This window comes from Pan troglodytes, chromosome 23, assembly GCF_028858775.2.
Source record: "Pan troglodytes isolate AG18354 chromosome 23, NHGRI_mPanTro3-v2.0_pri, whole genome shotgun sequence".
Classification (NCBI taxonomy): domain Eukaryota; kingdom Metazoa; phylum Chordata; class Mammalia; order Primates; family Hominidae; genus Pan; species Pan troglodytes.
The window spans coordinates 13,364,143-13,385,424 of record NC_086016.1 but is presented as its reverse complement, the minus strand read 5'-3'; positions in this window follow the sequence as shown (position 1 = coordinate 13,385,424).

Genomic DNA, 21,282 nt, shown 5'->3' with positions numbered 1-21,282 from the left:
TGTGTATTCAGCTCACAGAGTTGAACTTTTGTTTGGACAGAGCAATTTGAAACTCTTTTTGTCGAAATTGCAATTGGAGATTTCAAGCGATTTTAGGCCAATCTTAGAAAAGGAAATATCTTCGTATAGAAACTAGACTGAATCATTCTCAGAAACTACTATGTGATGTGTGCGTTCAGCTCAAAGAGTTTAACCTTTCTGTTCATAGAGCAGTTTGGAAACACTCTGTTTGTAAAGTCTGCAGGTGGATATTTGGACCTCTTTGAGGACTTCGTTGGAAACGGGATTTCTTCATATAATGCTAGACAGAAGAGTTTTCAGTAACTTCTTTGTGTTGTGTGTATTCAGCTCACAGAGTTGAACCTTTCTTTGGACAGAGCAGATTTGAACTCTCTTTTTGTCGAAATTGCAATTGGAGATTTCAAGCGATTTTAGGCCAATGTTAGTAAAGGAAATATCTTGGTATAAAAACTAGACAGAATCATTCTCAGAAACTACTTTGTGATGTGTGCGTTCAGCTAACAGAGTTTAACCTTTCTGTTCATAGAGCAGTTTGGAAACACTCTGTTTGTAAAGTCTGCAAGTGGATATTTGGACCTCTTTGAGGACTTCGTTGGAAACGGGATTTCTTCATATAATGCTAGACAGAAGAATTTTGAGTTACTTCTTTGTGTTGTGTGTATTCAGCTCACAGAGTTGAACCTTTCTTTGGACAGAGCAGATTTGAAACTCTCTTTTTGTGGAAATTGCGATTGGAGATCTCAGGCGATTTTAGGCCAATGTTAGAAAAGGAAATATCTTCGTATAAAAACTAGACAGAATCATTCTCAGAAACTACTTTGTGATGTGTGCATTCAGCTCACAGTGTTTAACCTTTCTGTTCATAGAGCAGTTTGGAAACACTCTGTTTGTAAAGTCTGCAAGTGGATAATTGGACCTCTTTGAGGACTTTTTTGGAAACGGGATTTCTTCATATAATGCTAGACAGAAGAGTTTTCAGTAACTTCTTTGTGTTGTGTGTATTCAGCTCACAGAGTTGAACCTTTCTTTGGACAGAGCAGATTTGAACTCTCTTTTTGTCGAAATTGCAATTGGAGATTTCAAGCGATTTTAGGCCAATGTTAGTAAAGGAAATATCTTGGTATAAAAACTAGACAGAATCATTCTCAGAAACTACTTTGTGATGTGTGCGTTCAGCTAACAGAGTTTAACCTTTCTGTTCATAGAGCAGTTTGGAAACACTCTGTTTGTAAAGTCTGCAAGTGGATATTTGGACCTCTTTGAGGACTTCGTTGGAAACGGGATTTCTTCATATAATGCTAGACAGAAGAATTTTGAGTTACTTCTTTGTGTTGTGTGTATTCAGCTCACAGAGTTGAACCTTTCTTTGGACAGAGCAGATTTGAAACTCTCTTTTTGTGGAAATTGCGATTGGAGATCTCAGGCGATTTTAGGCCAATGTTAGAAAAGGAAATATCTTCGTATAAAAACTAGACAGAATCATTCTCAGAAACTACTTTGTGATGTGTGCATTCAGCTCACAGTGTTTAACCTTTCTGTTCATAGAGCAGTTTGGAAACACTCTGTTTGTAAAGTCTGCAAGTGGATAATTGGACCTCTTTGAGGACTTTTTTGGAAACGGGATTTCTTCATATAATGCTAGACAGAAGAATTTTCAGTAACTTCCTTGTGTTGTGTGTATTCAGCTCACAGAGTTGAACATTTCTTTGGACAGAGCAGATTGGAAACTCTCTTTTTGTCGAAATTGCAATTGGAGATTTCAAGCGATTTTAGGCGAATGTTAGAAAAGGAAATATCTTGGTATAAATACTAGACAGAATCATTCTCAGAAACTACTATGTGATGTGCGCATTCAGCTCACAGAGTTTAACCTTTCTGTTCATAGAGCAGTTTCGAAACACTCTGTTTGTAAAGTCTGCAATTGGATATTTGGACCTGTTTGAGGAATTCCTTGGAAACGGGATTTCTTCATATAATGGTAGGCAGAAGAATTTTCAGTAACTTCTTTGTGTTGTGTGTATTCAGCTCACAGAGTTGAACCTTTCTCTGGACAGAGCAATTTGAAACTCTCTTTTTGTCGAAATTGCAATTGGAGATTTCAAGCGATTTTAGGCCAATGTTAGAAAAGGAAATATCTTGGTATAAAAACTAGACAGAATCATTCTCAGAAACTACTATGGGATGTGTACATTCAGCTCACAGAGTTTAACTTTTCTGTTCATAGAGCTGTTTGGAAACACTCTGTTTGTAATGTTTACAATGGATATTTGGACCTCTTTGAGGAAATCGTTGGAAACGGGATTTCTTCATATAATGCTAGACAGAAGAATTTTCAGTAACTTCTTTGTCTTGTGTGTATTCAGCTCACAGGGTTGAACCTTTCTTTGGACAGAGCAGATTTGAAACTCTCTTTTTGTCGTAATTGCAATTGGAGATTTCAAGCGATTTCAGACCAATGTTAAAAAAGGAAATATCTTGGTATAAAACTTAGACAGAATCATTCTCAGAAACTACTATGTGATGTGTGCATTCAGCTCACAGAGTTTAATCTTTCTGTTCATAGAGCACTTTGGAAACACTCTGTATGTAAAGTCTGCAAGTGGATATTTGGACCTCTTTGAGGACTTCGTTGGAAACGGGATTTCTTCATATAATGCTAGACAGAAGAATTTTCAGTAACTTCTTTGTGTTGTGTGTATTCAGCTCACAGTGTTGAACCTTTCTTTGTACAGAACAGATTTGAAACTCTCTTTTTGTCGAAATTGCAATTGGAGATTTCAAGCGATTTTAGGCCAATGTTAGAAAAGGAAATATCTTGGTATAAAAATTTGACAGAATCATTCTCAGAAACTACTATGTCATGTGTGCATTCATCTCACAGAGTTTAACCTTTCTGTTCATAGAGCAGTTTGGAAACACTCTGTTTGTAATGTCTGCAAGTGGATATTTGGACCTCTTTGAGGAATTCGTTGCAAACGGGATTTCTTCATATAATGCTAGACAGAAGAATTTTCAGTAACTTCTTTGTGTGGTCTGTATTCAGCTCTCAGAATTGAACCTTTCTTTGGACAGAGCAGATTTGAAACTCTCTTTTTGTGGAAATTGCAATTGGAGATTTCAAGCGATTTTAGGCCAATGTTAGAAAAGGAAATATCTTGGAATAAAAACTAGACAGAATCATCCTCAGAAACTACTATGGGATGTGTGCATTCAGCTCACAGAGTTTAACCTTTCTGTTCATAGAGCACTTTGGAAACACTCTGTATGTAAAGTCTGCAAGTGGATATTTGGACCTCTTTGAGGACTTCGTTGGAAACGGGATTTCTTCATATAATGCTAGACAGAAGAATTTTCAGTAACTTCTTTGTGTTGTGTGTATTCAGCTCACAGTGTTGAACCTTTCTTTGTACAGAACAGATTTGAAACTCTCTTTTTGTCGAAATTGCAATTGGAGATTTCAAGCGATTTTAGGACAGTGTTAGAAAAGGAAATATCTTGGTATAAAAATTTGACAGAATCATTCTCAGAAACTAGTATGTGATGTGTGCATTCAGCTCACAGAGTTTAACCTTTCTGTTCATAGAGCAGTTTGTAAACACTCTGTTTGTAAAGTCTGCAAGTGGATATTTGGACCTCTTTGAGGACTTCGTTGGAAACGGGATTTCCTCATATAATGCTAGACAGAAGAATTTTCAGTAACTTCTTTGTGTTGTGTGTATTCAGCTCACAGAGTTGAACCTTTCTTTGGACAAAGCGGATTTGAAACTTCTTTTTGTGGAAATTGCAATTGGAGATTTCAAGCGATTTTAGGCCAATCTTAGAAAATGTAATATCTTCGTATAAAAACTAAACAGAATCATTCTCAGAAACGACTATGTGATGTGTGCATTCAGCTCACAGAGTTTAACCTTTCTGTTCATAGAGCAGTTTGGAAACACTCTGTTTGTAAAGTCTACAAGTGGATATTTGCACCTCTTTGAGGCCTTCTTTGGAAACGGGATTTCTTCATAAAGGCAAGACAGAAGAATTCTCAGTAACTTCTTTGTGTTGTGTGTATTCAACTCACAGATTTGAACCTTTCCTTACACACTGCAGGTTTGAAACTGTCTTTTTCTGGAGTTTGCAATTTGAGATTTCAGGCGATTTGAGGCCAATGTTAGAAAAGGAAATATTTTGGTATAAAAACTAGACAGAATCATTCTCAGTAACTACTTTGTGATGTGTGCGTTCAGCTCACAGAGTTTAACCTTTCTGTTCATAGAGCAGTTTGGAAACACTCTTTTTGTAAAGTCTGCAAGTGGATATTTGGACCTCTTTGAGGACTTCGTTGAAAACGGGATTTCTTCACATAATGCCAGATGGAAGAATTTTCAGTAACTTCTTAGTGTTGTGTGTATTCATCTCACAGAGCTGAACCTTTCTTTGGACAGAGCAATTTGAAACTCTCTTTTTGTCGAAATTGCAATTGGAGATCTCAAGCGATTTTAGGCCAATGTTAGAAAAGGAAATATCTTGGTATAAAAACTGGACAGAATCATTCTCAGAAACTACTATGTGATGTGTGCATTCAGCTCACAGAGTTTAACCTTTCTGTTCATAGATCACTTTGGAAACACTCTGTTTGTAAAGTCTGCAACTGGATATTTGGACTTCTTTGAGTACTTCGTTGGAAACGGGATTTCTTCATATAATGCTAGACAGAAGAATTTTCAGTAACTTCTTTGTGTTGTGTGTATTCAGCTCACAGAGTTGAACCTTTCTTTGGACAGAGCAATTTGAAACTCTCTTTTTGTGGAAATTGCAATTGGAGATTTCAAGTAATTTGAGACCAATGTTAGAAACGGAAATATCTTGGTATAAAAACTAGACAAAATCATTCTCAGAAACTGCTATGGGATGTGTGCATTCAGCTCACAGAGTTTAACCTTTCTGTTCAAAGAGCAGTTTGGAAACACTCTGTTTGTAAAGTCTGCAAGTGGATATTTGGACCTCTTTGAGGACTTCGTTGGAAACGGGATTTCTTCATATAATGCTAGACAGAAGAATTTTCAGTAACTTCTTTGTGTTGTGTGTATTCAGCTCACAGTGTTGAACCTTTCTTTGTACAGAACAGATTTGAAACTCTCTTTTTGTCAAAATTGCAACTGGAGATTTCAAGCGATTTTCGGACAATGTTAGAAAAGGAAATATCTTGGTATAAAAATTTGACAGAATCATTCTCAGAAACTACTATGTGATGTGTGCATTCAGCTCACAGAGTTTAACCTTTCTGTTCATAGAGCAGTTTGGAAACACTCTGTTTGTAAAGTATGCAAGTGGATATTTGGACCTCTTTGAGGACTTCGTTGGAAACGGGATTTCTTCATATAATGCTAGACAGAAGAATTCTCAGTAACTTCTTTGTGTTGTGTGTATTCAGCTCTCAGAGTTGAACCTTTCTTTGGACAGAGCAGATTTGAAACTCTCTTTTTGTGGAAATTGCAATTGGAGATTTCAAGCGATTTTAGGCCAATGTTAGAAAAGGAAATATCTTGGTATAAAAACTAGGCAGAATCATTCTCAGAAACTACTATGTGATGTGTGCATTCAGCTCACAGAGTTTAACCTTTCTCTTCATAGAGCAGTTTGGGAACACTCTGTTTGTAAAGTCTACAAGTGGATATTTGCACCTCTTTGAGGCCTTCGTTGGAAACGGGATTTCTTCATATAAGGCAAGACAGAAGAATTCTCAGTAACTTCTTTGTGTTGTGTGTATTCAACTCACAGTGTTGAACCTTTCTTTGTACAGAACAGATTTGAAACTCTCTTTTTGTCGAAATTGCAATTGGAGATTTCAAGCGATTTTAGGCCAATGTTAGAAAAGGAAATATCTTGGTATAAAAATTTGACAGAATCATTCTCAGAAACTACTATGTGATGTGTGCATTCATCTCACAGAGTTTAACCTTTCTGTTCATAGAGCAGTTTGGAAACACTCTGTTTGTAATGTCTGCAAGTGGATATTTGGACCTCTTTGAGGAATTCGTTGCAAACGGGATTTCTTCATATAATGCTAGACAGAAGAATTTTCAGTAACTTCTTTGTGTGGTCTGTATTCAGCTCTCAGAATTGAACCTTTCTTTGGACAGAGCAGATTTGAAACTCTCTTTTTGTGGAAATTGCAATTGGAGATTTCAAGCGATTTTAGGCCAATGTTAGAAAAGGAAATATCTTGGAATAAAAACTAGACAGAATCATCCTCAGAAACTACTATGGGATGTGTGCATTCAGCTCACAGAGTTTAACCTTTCTGTTCATAGAGCACTTTGGAAACACTCTGTATGTAAAGTCTGCAAGTGGATATTTGGACCTCTTTGAGGACTTCGTTGGAAACGGGATTTCTTCATATAATGCTAGACAGAAGAATTTTCAGTAACTTCTTTGTGTTGTGTGTATTCAGCTCACAGTGTTGAACCTTTCTTTGTACAGAACAGATTTGAAACTCTCTTTTTGTCGAAATTGCAATTGGAGATTTCAAGCGATTTTAGGACAATGTTAGAAAAGGAAATATCTTGGTATAAAAATTTGACAGAATCATTCTCAGAAACTAGTATGTGATGTGTGCATTCAGCTCACAGAGTTTAACCTTTCTGTTCATAGAGCAGTTTGTAAACACTCTGTTTGTAAAGTCTGCAAGTGGATATTTGGACCTCTTTGAGGACTTCGTTGGAAACGGGATTTCTTCATATAATGCTAGACAGAAGAATTTTCAGTAACTTCTTTGTGTTGTGTGTATTCAGCTCACAGAGTTGAACCTTTCTTTGGACAAAGCGGATTTGAAACTTCTTTTTGTGGAAATTGCAATTGGAGATTTCAAGCGATTTTAGGCCAATCTTAGAAAATGTAATATCTTCGTATAAAAACTAGACAGAATCATTCTCAGAAACGACTATGTGATGTGTGCATTCAGCTCACAGAGTTTAACCTTTCTGTTCATAGAGCAGTTTGGAAACACTCTGTTTGTAAAGTCTACAAGTGGATATTTGCACCTCTTTGAGGCCTTCTTTGGAAACGGGATTTCTTCATAAAGGCAAGACAGAAGAATTCTCAGTAACTTCTTTGTGTTGTGTGTATTCAACTCACAGATTTGAACCTTTCCTTACACACTGCAGGTTTGAAACTGTCTTTTTCTGGAGTTTGCAATTTGAGATTTCAGGCGATTTGAGGCCAATGTTAGAAAAGGAAATATTTTGGTATAAAAACTAGACAGAATCATTCTCAGTAACTACTTTGTGATGTGTGCGTTCAGCTCACAGAGGTTAACCTTTCTGTTCATAGAGCAGTTTGGAAACACTCTTTTTGTAAAGTCTGCAAGTGGATATTTGGACCTCTTTGAGGACTTCGTTGAAAACGGGATTTCTTCACATAATGCCAGATGGAAGAATTTTCAGTAACTTCTTAGTGTTGTGTGTATTCATCTCACAGAGCTGAACCTTTCTTTGGACAGAGCAATTTGAAACTCTCTTTTTGTCGAAATTGCAATTGGAGATCTCAAGCGATTTTAGGCCAATGTTAGAAAAGGAAATATCTTGGTATAAAAACTGGACAGAATCATTCTCAGAAACTACTATGTGATGTGTGCATTCAGCTCACAGAGTTTAACCTTTCTGTTCATAGATCACTTTGGAAACACTCTGTTTGTAAAGTCTGCAACTGGATATTTGGACTTCTTTGAGTACTTCGTTGGAAACGGGATTTCTTCATATAATGCTAGACAGAAGAATTTTCAGTAACTTCTTTGTGTTGTGTGTATTCAGCTCACAGAGTTGAACCTTTCTTTGGACAGAGCAATTTGAAACTCTCTTTTTGTGGAAATTGCAATTGGAGATTTCAAGTAATTTGAGACCAATGTTAGAAACGGAAATATCTTGGTATAAAAACTAGACAAAATCATTCTCAGAAACTGCTATGGGATGTGTGCATTCAGCTCACAGAGTTTAACCTTTCTGTTCAAAGAGCAGTTTGGAAACACTCTGTTTGTAAAGTCTGCAAGTGGATATTTGGACCTCTTTGAGGACATCGTTGGAAACGGGATTTCTTCATATAATGCTAGACAGAAGAATTTTCAGTAACTTCTTTGTGTTGTGTGTATTCAGCTCACAGTGTTGAACCTTTCTTTGTACAGAACAGATTTGAAACTCTCTTTTTGTCAAAATTGCAACTGGAGATTTCAAGCGATTTTCGGACAATGTTAGAAAAGGAAATATCTTGGTATAAAAATTTGACAGAATCATTCTCAGAAACTACTATGTGATGTGTGCATTCAGCTCACAGAGTTTAACCTTTCTGTTCATAGAGCAGTTTGGAAACACTCTGTTTGTAAAGTATGCAAGTGGATATTTGGACCTCTTTGAGGACTTCGTTGGAAACGGGATTTCTTCATATAATGCTAGACAGAAGAATTTTCAGTAACTTCTTTGTGTTGTGTGTATTCAGCTCTCAGAGTTGAACCTTTCTTTGGACAGAGCAGATTTGAAACTCTCTTTTTGTGGAAATTGCAATTGGAGATTTCAAGCGATTTTAGGCCAATGTTAGAAAAGGAAATATCTTGGTATAAAAACAAGGCAGAATCATTCTCAGAAACTACTATGTGATGTGTGCATTCAGCTCACAGAGTTTAACCTTTCTCTTCATAGAGCAGTTTGGGAACACTCTGTTTGTAAAGTCTACAAGTGGATATTTGCACCTCTTTGAGGCCTTCGTTGGAAACGGGATTTCTTCATATAAGGCAAGACAGAAGAATTCTCAGTAACTTCCTTGTGTTGTGTGTATTCAACTCACAGATTTGAACCTTTCCTTACACACTGCTTGTTTGAAACTGTCTTTTTCTGGAATTTGCAATTTGAGATTTCAAGGGATTTGAGGCCAATGTTAGAAAAGGAAATATCTTCGTATAAAAACTAGACAGAATCATTCTCAGAATCTAGTGTGTGATGTGTGCGTTCAGCTCACAGAGCTTAACTTTTCTTTTCATAGATCAGTTTGGAAACACTCTGTTTGTAAATTCTGCAAGTGGATATTTGGATCTCACTGAGGACTTCGTTGGAAATGGGATTTCTTCATATAATGCTAGACAGAAGGTATCTCAGTAACTTCTCTGTGTTGTGTGTATTCAGCTCACAGAGTTGAACCTTTCTTTGGACATAGCAGATTTGAAACTCTCTTTTTGTGGAAATTGAAATTGGAGGTTTAAAGCGATTTTAGGCCAATTTTAGAAAAGGAAATATCTTGGTATAAAAATTAGACAGAATCATTCTCAGAAACTACTATGTGATGTGTGCATTCAGCTCACAGAGTTTAACCTTTCTGTTCATAGAGGAGTTTGGAAACACTCTGTTTGTAAAGTCTGCAATTGGATATTTAGACCTCTTTGAGGACTTCGTTGGAAACGGGATTTCTTCATATAATGCTAGACAGAAGAATTTTCAATAACTTCTTTGTGTTCTGTGTATTCAGCTCACAGAGTTGAACCTTTCCTTGGACAGAGCAGATTTGAAACTGTCTTTTTGTGGAAATTGCAATTGGAGATTTCAAGCGATTTTAGGCCAATGGTAGTAAAGGAAATATGTTGGTATAAAATTTAGACAGAATCATTCTCAGAAACTACTAGGTGATGTGTGCATTGAGCTCACAGAGTTACCTTTCAGTTCATAGAGCAGTTTGGAGACACTCTGTTTGTAAAGTCCGCAAGTGGATATTTGGACCTCTCTGAGGACTTCGTTGGAAACGGGATTTCTTCATATAATGCTAGACAGAAGAATTCTCAGTAACTTCTTTGTGTTTTGTGTATTCAGCTCACAGAATTGAACCTTTCCTTAGACACAGCAGGTTTGAAACTCTCTTTTTCTGGAAATTGCAATTGGAGATTTCAAGCGATTTGAGGCCAATGTTAGAAAAGGAAATATCTTCGTATAAAAACTAGACAGAATCATTCTCAGAAACTCCTATGTGATCTGTGCATTCACCTCACAGAGTTTAACCTTTCCGTTCATAGAGCATTTTGGAAACACTCTCTTTGTAAAGTCTGCAAGTGGATATTTGGACCTCTTTGAGGACTTCTTTGGAAACGGGATTTTTTCTTATAATGCTAGGCAGAAGAATTTTCAGTAACTTCTTTGTATTGTGTGTATTCAGCTCACAGAGTTGAACCATTCTTTGGACAGAGCAGATTTGAAACTCTCTTTTTGTGGAAATTGCAATTGGAGATTTCAAGCGATTTTAGGCCAATGTTAGAAAAGGAAATATCTTGGTATAAAAACTAGACAGAACCATTCTCAGAAACTACTATGTTATGTGTGCATTCAGCTCACAGAGTTTAACCTTTCCGTTCATAGAGCAGTTTGGAAACACTCTGTTTGTAAATTCTACAAGTGGATATTTGGACCTCTTTGAGGACTTCATTGGAAATGGGATTTCTTCATATAATGCTAGACAGAAGAATTCTCAGTAACTTCTTTGTGTTGTGTGTTTTCAACTCACAGATTTGAACCTTTCCTTACACACTGCTTGTTTGAAACTGTCTTTTTCTGGAATTTGCAATTTGAGATTTCAAGCTATTTGAGGCCAATGGTAGAATAGGAAATATCTTCATATAAAAACTAGACAGGATCATTCTCAGAATCTGGTTTGTGATGTGTGAGTTCAGCTCACAGAGTTTAACCTTTCTTTTCCTAGAGCAGTTTGGAAACACTCTGTTTCTAAAGTCCGCAAGTGGATATTTGGACCTCTCTGAGGATTTCGTTGGAAACGGGATTTCTTCATATAATGTTAGACAGAAGAATTCTCAGTAACTTCTTTGTGTTGTGTGTATTCAGCTCACAGAATTGAACCTTTCCTTAGACACAGCAGGTTTGAAACTCTCTTTCTCTGGAAATTGCAATTGGAGATTTCAAGCGATTTGAGGCCAATGTTAGAAAAGGAAATATCTTCGTATAAAAACTAGACAGAATCATTCTCAGAAACTCCTATGTGATCTGTGCATTCAACTCACAGAGTTTAACCTTTCCGTTCATAGAGCATTTTGGAAACACTCTGTTTGTAAAGTCTGCAAGTGGATATTTGGACCTCTTTGAGGACTTCGTTGGAAACGGGATTTTTTCATATAATGCTAGGCAGAAGAATTTTCAGTAACTTCTTTGTGTTGTGTGTATTCAGCTCACAGAGTTGAACCATTCTTTGGACAGAGCAGATTTGAAACTCTCTTTTTGTGGAAATTGCAATTGGAGATTTCAAGCGATTTTAGGCCAATTTTAGAAAAGGAAATATCTTGGTATAAAAACTAGACAGAACCATTCTCAGAAACTACTATGTTATGTGTGCATTCAGCTCACAGAGTTTAACCTTTCTGTTCATAGAGCAGTTTGGAAACACTCTGTTTGTAAAGTCTGCAAGTGGATATTTGGACCTCTTTGAGGACTTCGTTGGAAACGGGATTTCTTCATATAATGCTAGACAGAAGAATTTTCAGTAACTTCTTTGTGTTCTGTGTATTCAGCTCACAGAGTTGAAACTTTCTTTGGACAGAGCAGATTTGAAAGTCCCTTTTTGTGGAAATTACAATTGGAGATTTCTAGCGATTTGAGGCCAGTGGTAGAAAAGGAAATATCTTCGTATAAAAACTACACAGAATCATTCTCAGAATATAGTTTGTGTTTTGTTCGTTCAGCTCACAGAGTTTAACCTTTCTTTTCTTAGAGCAGTTTGGAAACACTCTGTTTGTAAAGTCTGCAAGTGGATATTTGGACCTCTCTGAGGACTTCGTTGGAAAAGGGATTTCTTCATATAAAGCTAGACAGAAGTATTCTCAGTAACTTCTTTGTGTTGTGTGTATTCAGCTCACAGAGTTGAACTTTTCCTTACACACAGCAGGTTTGAAACTCTCTTTTTCTGGAATTTGCAAAGGGAGATTTCAAGCGATTTGAGGCCAATGTTATAAAAGGAAATATCTTGGTATAAAAACTAGACAGAATCATTCTCACAAACTACTTTGTGATGTGTGCGTTCCGCTCACAGAGTTTAACCTTTCTGTTCATAGAGCAGTTTGGAAACACTCTGTTTTTAAAGTCTACAAGAGGATATTTTCACCTCTTTGAGGCCTTCGTGGGAAACGGGTTTTCTTCCTATAATGCTAGACTGAAGAATTCTCAGTAACTTCTTTGTGTTGTGTGTATTCAACTCACAGATTTGAACCTTTCCTTATACACTGCAGGTTTGAAACTGTCTTTCTCTGGAATTTTCAATTTGAGATTTCAAGCGATTTGAGGCCAATGTTAGAAAAGGAAATATCTTCGTTTGAAAACTAGACACAATCATCCTCAGAAACTACTATGTGATGTGTGCATTCAGCTCACAGAGTTTAACCTTTCTGTTCATAGAGCAGTTTGGAAACACTCTGTTTGTAAAGTCTGCAAGTGGATATTTGGACCTCTTTGAGGACTTCGTTGGAAACGGGATTTCTTCATATAATGCTAGACAGAAGAATTTTCAGTAACTTCTTTGTCTTGTGTGTTTTTAGCTCACAGAGTTGAACCTTTCTTTGGACAGAGCAGATTTGAAACTCTCTTTTTGTGGAAATTGCAATTGGAGATTTCAAGCGATTTTAGGCCAATGTTAGAAAAGGAAATATCTTGGTATAAAAACTAGACAGAATCATTCTCAGAAACTACTATGTGATGTGTGCATTCAGCCCACAGAGTATAACCTTTCTGTTCATAGAGCAGTTAGGAAACACTCTCTTTGTAAAGTCTACAAGTGGATATTTGCACCTGTTTGAGGCTTTCATTGGAAACGGGGTTTCTTCATATAATGCTAGACAGAAGAATTCTCAGTAACTTCTTTGTGTTGTGTGTATTGAACCCACAGATTTGAACCTTTCCTTACCACTGCATGTTTGAAACTGTCTTTTTCTGGAATTTGCAATTTGAGATTTCATGCGTTTTGAGGCCAATGTTACAAAAGGAAATATCTTCGTATAAAAACTAGACAGAATCATTCTCAGAAACTACTTTGTGATGTGTGCGTTCAGCTCACAGAGTTTAACCTTTCTGTTCATAGAGCAGTTTGGAAACACTCTGTTTGTAAAGTCTACAAGGGGATATTTGGACCTCTTTGAGGATTTCGTTGGAAACGGGATTTCTTCATATCATGCTAGACAGAAGAATTTTCAGTAACTTCTTTGTGTTGTGTGTTTTCAGCTCACAGAGTTGAACCTTTCTTCGGACAGATCAGATTTGAAAGTCCCTTTTTGTGGAAATTGCAATTGGAGATTTCAAGCGATTTGAGGCCAGTGGTAGAAAAGGAAATATCTTCGTATAAAAAGTAGACAGAATCATTCTCAGAATCTAGTTTGTGATGTGTGCGTTCAGCTCACAGAGTTTAACCTTTCTTTTCATAGAGCAGTTTGGAAACACTCTGTTTGTAAAGTCTGCAAGTGGATATTTGGACCTCTCTGAGGACTTCGTTGGAAAAGGGATTTCTTCATATAAAACTAGACAGAAGAATTCTCAGTAACTTTTTTGTGTTGTGTGTATTCAGCTCACAGAGTTGAACCTTTCCTTAGATACAGCAGGTTTGAAACTCTCTTCTTCTGGAATTTGCAATTGGAGATTTCAAGCGATTTGAGGCCAATGTTAGAAAAGCAAATATCTTCGTATAAAAACTAGACAGAATCATTCTCAGAAACTACTATGTGATGTGTGCATTCACATCACAGAGTTTAACCTTTCTGTTCATAGAGCAGTTTGGAAACACTCTCTTTGTAAAGTCTACAAGTAGATATTTGGACCTCTTTGAGGACTTCGTTGGAAACGGGATTTCTTCATGTAATGCTAGACAGAAGAATTTTCAGTAACTTCTTTGTGTTGTGTGTATTCAGCTCACAGAGTTGAACCTTTCTTTGGACAGAGCAGATTTGAAAGTCCCTTTTTGTGGAAATTGCAATTGGAGTTTTCAAGCGATTTGAGGCCAATGTTAGAAAAGGAAATATCTTCGTATAAAAACTAGACAGAATCATTCTCAGAAACTACTATGTGGTGTGTGCATTCACCTCACAGAGTTTAAACTTTCTGTTCATGGATCAGTTTTTAAACACTCTGTTTGTAAAGTCTACAAGTGGATATTTGCACCTCTTGAGGACTTCGTTGGAAACGGGATTTCTTCATATAATGCTAGACAGAAGAATTTTCAGTAACTTCTTTGTGTTGTGTGTATTCAGCTCACAGAGTTGAACCTTCCTTTTGACAGAGCAGATTTGAAACTCTCTTTTTTTCGAAATTGCAATTTAAGATTTCAAGCGATTTTAAGCCAATGTTAGAAAAGGAAATATCTTGGTATAAAAACTAGACAGAATCTTTCTCAGAAACTACTATGTGATGGGTGCATTCAGCTCACAGAGTTTAACCTTTCTGTTCATAGAGCAGTTTGGAAACACTCTGTTTGTAAAGTCTGCAAGTGGATATTTGGACCTCTTTGAGGACTTCGTTGGAAACGGGATTTCTTCATATAATGCTAGACAGAAGAATTTTCAGTAACTTCTTTGTCTTGTGTGTTTTTAGCTCACAGAGTTGAACCTTTCTTTGGACAGAGCAGATTTGAAACTCTCTTTTTGTGGAAATTGCACTTGTACATTTCAAGCGATTTTAGGCCAATGTTACAAAAGGAAATAGCTTGGTATGAAAACTAGACAGAATCATTCCCAGAAACTGCTATGTGATGTGTGCATTCAGCTCACAGAGTATAACCTTTCTGTTCATAGAGCAGTTAGGAAACACTCTGTTTGTAAAGTCTACAAGTGGATATTTGCACCTCTTTGAGGCTTTCGTTGGAAACGGGATTTCTTCATATAATGCTAGACAGAAGAATTCTCAGTAACTTCTTTGTGTTGTGTGTATTCAACCCACAGATTTGAACCTTTCCTTACAACTGCATGTTTGAAACTGTCTTTTTCTGGAAATTGCGATTGTAGATTTCAAGCGATTTTAGGCCAATGTTAGAAAAGGAAATATCTTCGTATAAAAACTAGACAGAATCATTCTCAGAAACTACTATGTGATGTGTGCATTCAGCTCACAGAGTTTAACCTTTCTGTTCATAGATTCCTTTGGAAACACTCTGTAAAGTCTGCAAGTGGATATTTGGACCTCTTTGAGGACTTCGTTGGAAACAGGATTTCTTCATATAATGCTAGACAGAAGAATTCTCAGTAACTTCTTTGTTTTGTGCGTATTCAGCTCACAGAGTTGAACCTTTCTTTGGACAGAGCAGACTTGAAACTCTCTCCTTGTCGAAATTGCAATTGGAGATTTCAAGCGATTTGAGGCCAATGTTAGAAAAAGGAATATCTTCGTATAAAAACTAGACAGAATCATTCTCAGAAACTACTATGTGATGTGTGCATTCAGCTCACAGAGTTTAACGTTTCTGTTCATAGAGCAGTTTGGAAACACTCTGTTTGTAAAGTCTGCAAGTGGATATTTGGACCTCTTTGAGGACTTCTTTGGAAACGGGATTTCTTCATATAATGCCAGACAGAAGAATTTCCAGTAACTTCTTTGTGTTGTGTGTATTCAGCTCACAGAGTTGAACCTTTCTTTGGACAGAGCAGATTTGAAAGTCCCTTTTTGTGGAAATTGCAATTGGAGATTTCAAGCGATTTGAGGCCAGTGTTAGAAAAGGAAATATCTTCGTATAAAAACTAGACAGAATCATCCTCAGAATCTAGTTTGTGATGTGTGCGTTCAGCTCACAGAGTTTAACCTTTCTGTTCATAGAGCAGTTTGGAAACACTCTGTTTGTAAAGTCTACAAGTGGATATTTGGAAATCTCTGAGGACTTCGTTGGAAAAGGGATTTCTTCATATAAAACTAGACAGAAGGATTCTCAGTAACTTCTTTGTGTTGTGTGTATTCAGCTCACAGAGTTGAACCTTTCCTTAGACACAGCAGGTTTCAAACTCTCTTCTTCTGGAATTTGCAATTGGAGATTTCAAGCGATTTGAGGCCAATGTTAGAAAAGGAAATATCCTCGAATAAAAAGTAGACAGAATCATTCTCAGAAACTACTATGTGATGTGTGCATTCACCTCACGGAGTTTAACCTTTCTGTTCATAGAGCAGTTTTTAAACACTCTGTTGTAAAGTCTGCAAGTGGATATTTGCACCTCTTGAGGACTTCGTTGGAAACGCGATTTCTTCATATAATGCTAGACAGAAGAATTTTCAGTAACTTCTTTGTGTTGTGTGTATTCAGCACACAGAGTTGAACCTTCCTTTGGACAGAGAAGATTTGAAACTCTCTTTTTTTCGAAATTGCAATTGGAGATTTCAAGCGATTTAAGCCAATGTTAGAAAAGGAAATATCTTGGTATAAAAACTAGACAGAATCATTCTCAGAAACTACTATGTGCTGTGTGCATTCAGCTCACAGAGTTTAACATTTTTGTTCATAGAGCAGTTTGGAAACACTCTGTTTGTAAACTCTGCAAGTGGCTATTTGGACCTCTTTGAGGCTTTCGTTGGAAACGGGATTTCTTCATATAATGCTAGACAGAAAAATTCTCAGTAACTTCTTTGTGTTGTGTGTATTGAACACACAGATTTGAACCTTTCCTTACCACTGCATGTTTGAAACTGTCTTTTTCTGGAATTTGCAATTTGAGATTTCATGCGATTTGAGGCCAATGTTAGAAAAGGAAATATCTTCGTATAAAAACTAGACAGAATCATTCTCAGAAACTACTATGTGATGTGTGCGTTCAGCTCACAGAGTTTAACCTTTCTGTTCCTAGTGCAGTTTGGAAACACTCTGTTTGTAAAGTCTACAACTGGATATTTGGACCTCTTTGAGGACTTCGTTGGAAACGGGATTTCTTCATATAATTCTAGACAGAAGAATTTTCAGTAACTTCTTTGTGTTGTGTGTATTCAGCTCAGAGAGTGAAAACTTTCTTTGGACACAGCAGATTTGAAAATCTCTTTTTCAGGAATTTGCAATTGGAGATTTCTAGCGATTTGGGGCCAATGTTAGAAAAGGAAATATCTTGGTATAAAAATTAGACAGAATCATTCTCAGAAACTACTATCGCATGTGTGCATTCAGCTCACAGAGTTTAACCTTTCTCTTCATAGAGCAGTTTGGAAACACTCTGTTTGTAAAGTCTGCAAGTGGATATTTGGACCTCTTTGAGGACTTCGTTGGAAACGGGATTTCTTCATATAATGCTAGAAAGAAGAATTTTCAGTAACTTCTTTGTGTTGTGTGTATTCGGCTCACAGAGTTGAACCTTTCCTTAGACACAGCAGGTTTGAAACTCTCATCTTCTGGAATTTGCAATTGGAGATTTCAAGCGATTTGAGGCCAATGTTAGAAAAGGAAATATCTTCGTATAAAAACGAGAGAGAATCATTCTCAGAAACTACTATGTGATATGTGCTTTCACCTCACAGAGTTTAACCTTTCTGTTCATAGAGCAGTTTTTAAACACTCTGTTTGTAAAGTCTACAAGTGGATATTTGCAACTCTTGAGGACTTCTTTGGAAATGGGATTTCTTCATATAATGCTAGACAGAAGAATTTTCAGTAACTTCTTTGTGTTGTGTGTATTCAGCTCACAGAGTTGAACCTTCCTTTGGACAGAGCAGATTTGAAACTCTCTTTTTTTCGAAATTGCAATTGGAGATTTCAAGCGATTTTAAGCCAATGATAGAAAAGGAAATATCTTGGCAGAAAAACTAGACAGAATCATTCTCAGAAACTACTATGTGATGTGTTCATTCAGCTCACAGAGTTTAACATTTTTGTTCATAGAGCAGTTTGGAAACACTCTGTTTGTTAAGTCTGCAAGTGGATATTGGGACCGCTTTGAGGACTTCGTTGGAAACGGGATTTCTTCATATAATGCTAGACGGAAGAATTTTCAGTAACTTCTTTGTGTTGTTTGTTTTCAGCTCACAGAGTTGAACCTTTCTTTGGACAGAGCACATGTGAAACTCTCTTTTTGTGGAAATTGCAATTGGAGATTTCAAGCGATTTTAGGCCAATGTTAGAAAAGGAAATATCTTCGTATAAAAACTAGACAGAATCATTCTCAGAAACTACTATGGGATGTGTGCATTCAGCTCACAGAATTTACCCATTCTGTTCATAGAGCAGTTTGGAAACACTCTGTTTGTAAAGTCTACAAGTGGATATTTGCACCTCTTTGAGGCCTTCGTTGGAAACAGGATTTCTTCATATAATGCTAGACAGAAGAATTCTCAGTAACTTGTTTGTGTTGTGTTTACTCAACTCACAGATTTGAACCTTTCCTTACACACTGCATGTTTGAACCTGTCTTTTTCTGGAATTTGCAATTTGAGATTTCAAGCGATTTGAGGTCAATGTTAGAAAAGGAAATATCTTGGTATAAAAACTAGACAGAATCATTCTCAGAAACTACTATGTGATGTGTGCATTCAGCTCACAGAGTTTAACCTTTCTGCTCATAGAGCAGTTTGGAAAAACTCTGTTTGTAAAGTCTGCAAGTGGATATTTGGACCTCTTTGAGGACTTCGTTGGAAACGGGATTTTTTCATATAATGCTAGACGGAAGAATTTTCAGTAACTTCTTTGTGTTGTGTGTATTCAGCTCACAGAGTTGAAACTTTCTTTGGACACAGCAGACTGGAAACTCTCTCTTTGTCGAAATTGCAATTGGAGATTTCAAGCGATTTTAGGCCAATGTTACAGAAGGAAATATCTTCGTATAAAAACTAGACAGAATCATTCTCAGAACCTACTATGTGATGTGTGCATTCAGCTCACAGAATTTAACCTTTCTGTTCATAGGGCAGTTTGGAAACACTCTGTTTGTAAAGTCTACAAGTGGATATTTGGACATCTTTGAGGACTTCGTTGGAAACGGGATTTCTTCATATAATGCTAGACAGAAGAATTTAAAGTAACTTCTTTGTGTTGTGTGCATTCAGCTCGCAGAGTTGAAGATTTCTTTGGAAAGAGCAGATTTGAAACTCTCTTTTTCTGGAATTTGCAATTGAAGATTTCAAGCGATTTTAGGCCAATGTTAGAAAAGGAAATATCTTGGTATAAAAACTAGACAGAATCATTCTCAAAAACTACTATTGGATGGGTGCATTCAGCTCACAGATTTTAACCTTTCTCTTCATAGAGCAGTTTGGAAACACTCTGTTTGTAAAGTCTGCAAGTGGATATTTGGACCTCTTTGAGGACTTCGTTGGAAACGGGATTTCTTCATATAATGCTAGACAGAAGAATTCTCAGTAACTTCTTTGTGTTGTGTGTATTCAGCTCGCAGACTTGAACCTTTCTTTGGACAGGGCAGTTTTGAAACTCTCTTTTTTTGGAAATTGCAATTGGAGATTTCAAGCGATTTTAGGCCAATGTTAGAAAAGGAAATAGTTTGGTATGAAAACTAGACAGAATCATTCTCAGAAACTACTATCTGATGTGTGCATTCAGCTCACAGAGTTTAACCTTTCTGTTCATAGAGCAGTTAGGAAACACTCTGTAAAGTCTACAAGTGGATATTTGCACCTCTTTGAGGCCTTCGTTGGAAACGGGATTTCTTCATATAATGCTAGACAGAAGAATTCTCAGTAACTTCTTTGTGTTGTGTGTATTCAGCTCACAGAGTTGAACCTTTCCTTAGACAGAGCAGATTTGAAACTCTCTTTTTGTGAAAATTTCAATTGGAGATTTCAAGCGATTTTAGGCCAATGGTAGAAAAGGAAATATCTTGGTAAAAAAACCAGACAGAATCATTCTCAGAAACTACTATGTGATGTGTGCATTCAGCTCACAGAGTTACCTTTCTGTTCATAGAGCAGTTTGGAAACACTCTGTTTGTAAAGTCTGCAATTGGATGTTTGGACCTCTTTGAGGACTTCGTTGGAAACAGGATTTCTTCATATAATTCTAGAGAGAAGAATTTTCAGTAACTTCTTTGTGTTGTGTGTATTCAGCTCACAGAGTTGAACATTTCTTTGGACAGAGCAGATATGAAACTCCCTTTTTGTGGAAATTGCAAATGGAGATTTCAAGCGATTGAGGCCAGTGGTAGAAAAGGAAATAGCTTGGTATAAAAACTAGACTGAATCATTCTCAGAAACTACTATGTGATGTGTGCATTCAGCTCACAGAGTTTAACCTTTCTCTTCATAGAGCAGTTTGGAAACACTCTGTTTGTAAAGTCTGCAAGTGGATATTTGCCCCTCTTTGAGGCCTTCGTTGGAGACGGGATTTCTTCTTATAATGCTAGACAGAAGAATTCTCAGTAACTTCTTTGTGTTGTGTGTTTTCAGCTCACAGAGTTGAACCTTTCCTTACACACAGCAGGTTTGAAACTCTCTTCTTCTGGAATTTGCAATTGGAGATTTCAAGCGATTTGAGGCCAATGTTAGAAACGGAAATATCTTCATATAAAAACTAGACAGAATCATTCTCAGAAACTACTTTGTGATGTGTGCGTTCAGCTCACAGAGTTTAACCTTTCTGTTCATAGAGCAGTTTGGAAACACTCTGTTTGTAAAGTCTACAAGTGAATATTTGCACCTCTTTGAGGCCTTCCTTGGAAACGGGATTTCTTAATATAATGCTAGACAGAAGAATTCTCAGTAACTTCTTGGTGTTGTGTGTATTGTACTCACAGATTTGAACCTTTTCTTACACATTGCAGGTTTGAAACTGTCCTTTTCTGGAATTTGCATTTTGAGATTTCAAGCGATTTGAGGCCCATATTAGAAAAGGAAATATCTTTGTATACAAACTAGACAGAATCATTCTCAGAAACTACATTGTGATGTGTACCTTCAGCTCACAGAGTTTAACCTTTCTGTTCATACAGCAGTTTGGAAACACTCTGTTTGTAAAGTCTACAAGTTGATATTTGCGCCACTTTGAGGCCTTTGTTGGAAACGGGATTTCTTCATATAATGTTAGACAGAAGAATTCTGAGTAACTTCTTTGTGTTGTGTGTATTCTACTCACAGATTTGAACCTTTTCTTACACATTGCAGGTTTGAAACAGTCTTTTTCTGGAATTTGCAATTTGAGATTTCAAGCGATTTGAGACCCATGGTAGAAAAGGAAATATCTTTGTATTAAAACTAGACAGAATCATTCTCAGAAACTACTTTGTGATGTGTGCGTTCAGCTCACAGAGTTTAACCTTTCTGTTCACAGAGCAGTTTGGAAACACTCTGTTTGTAA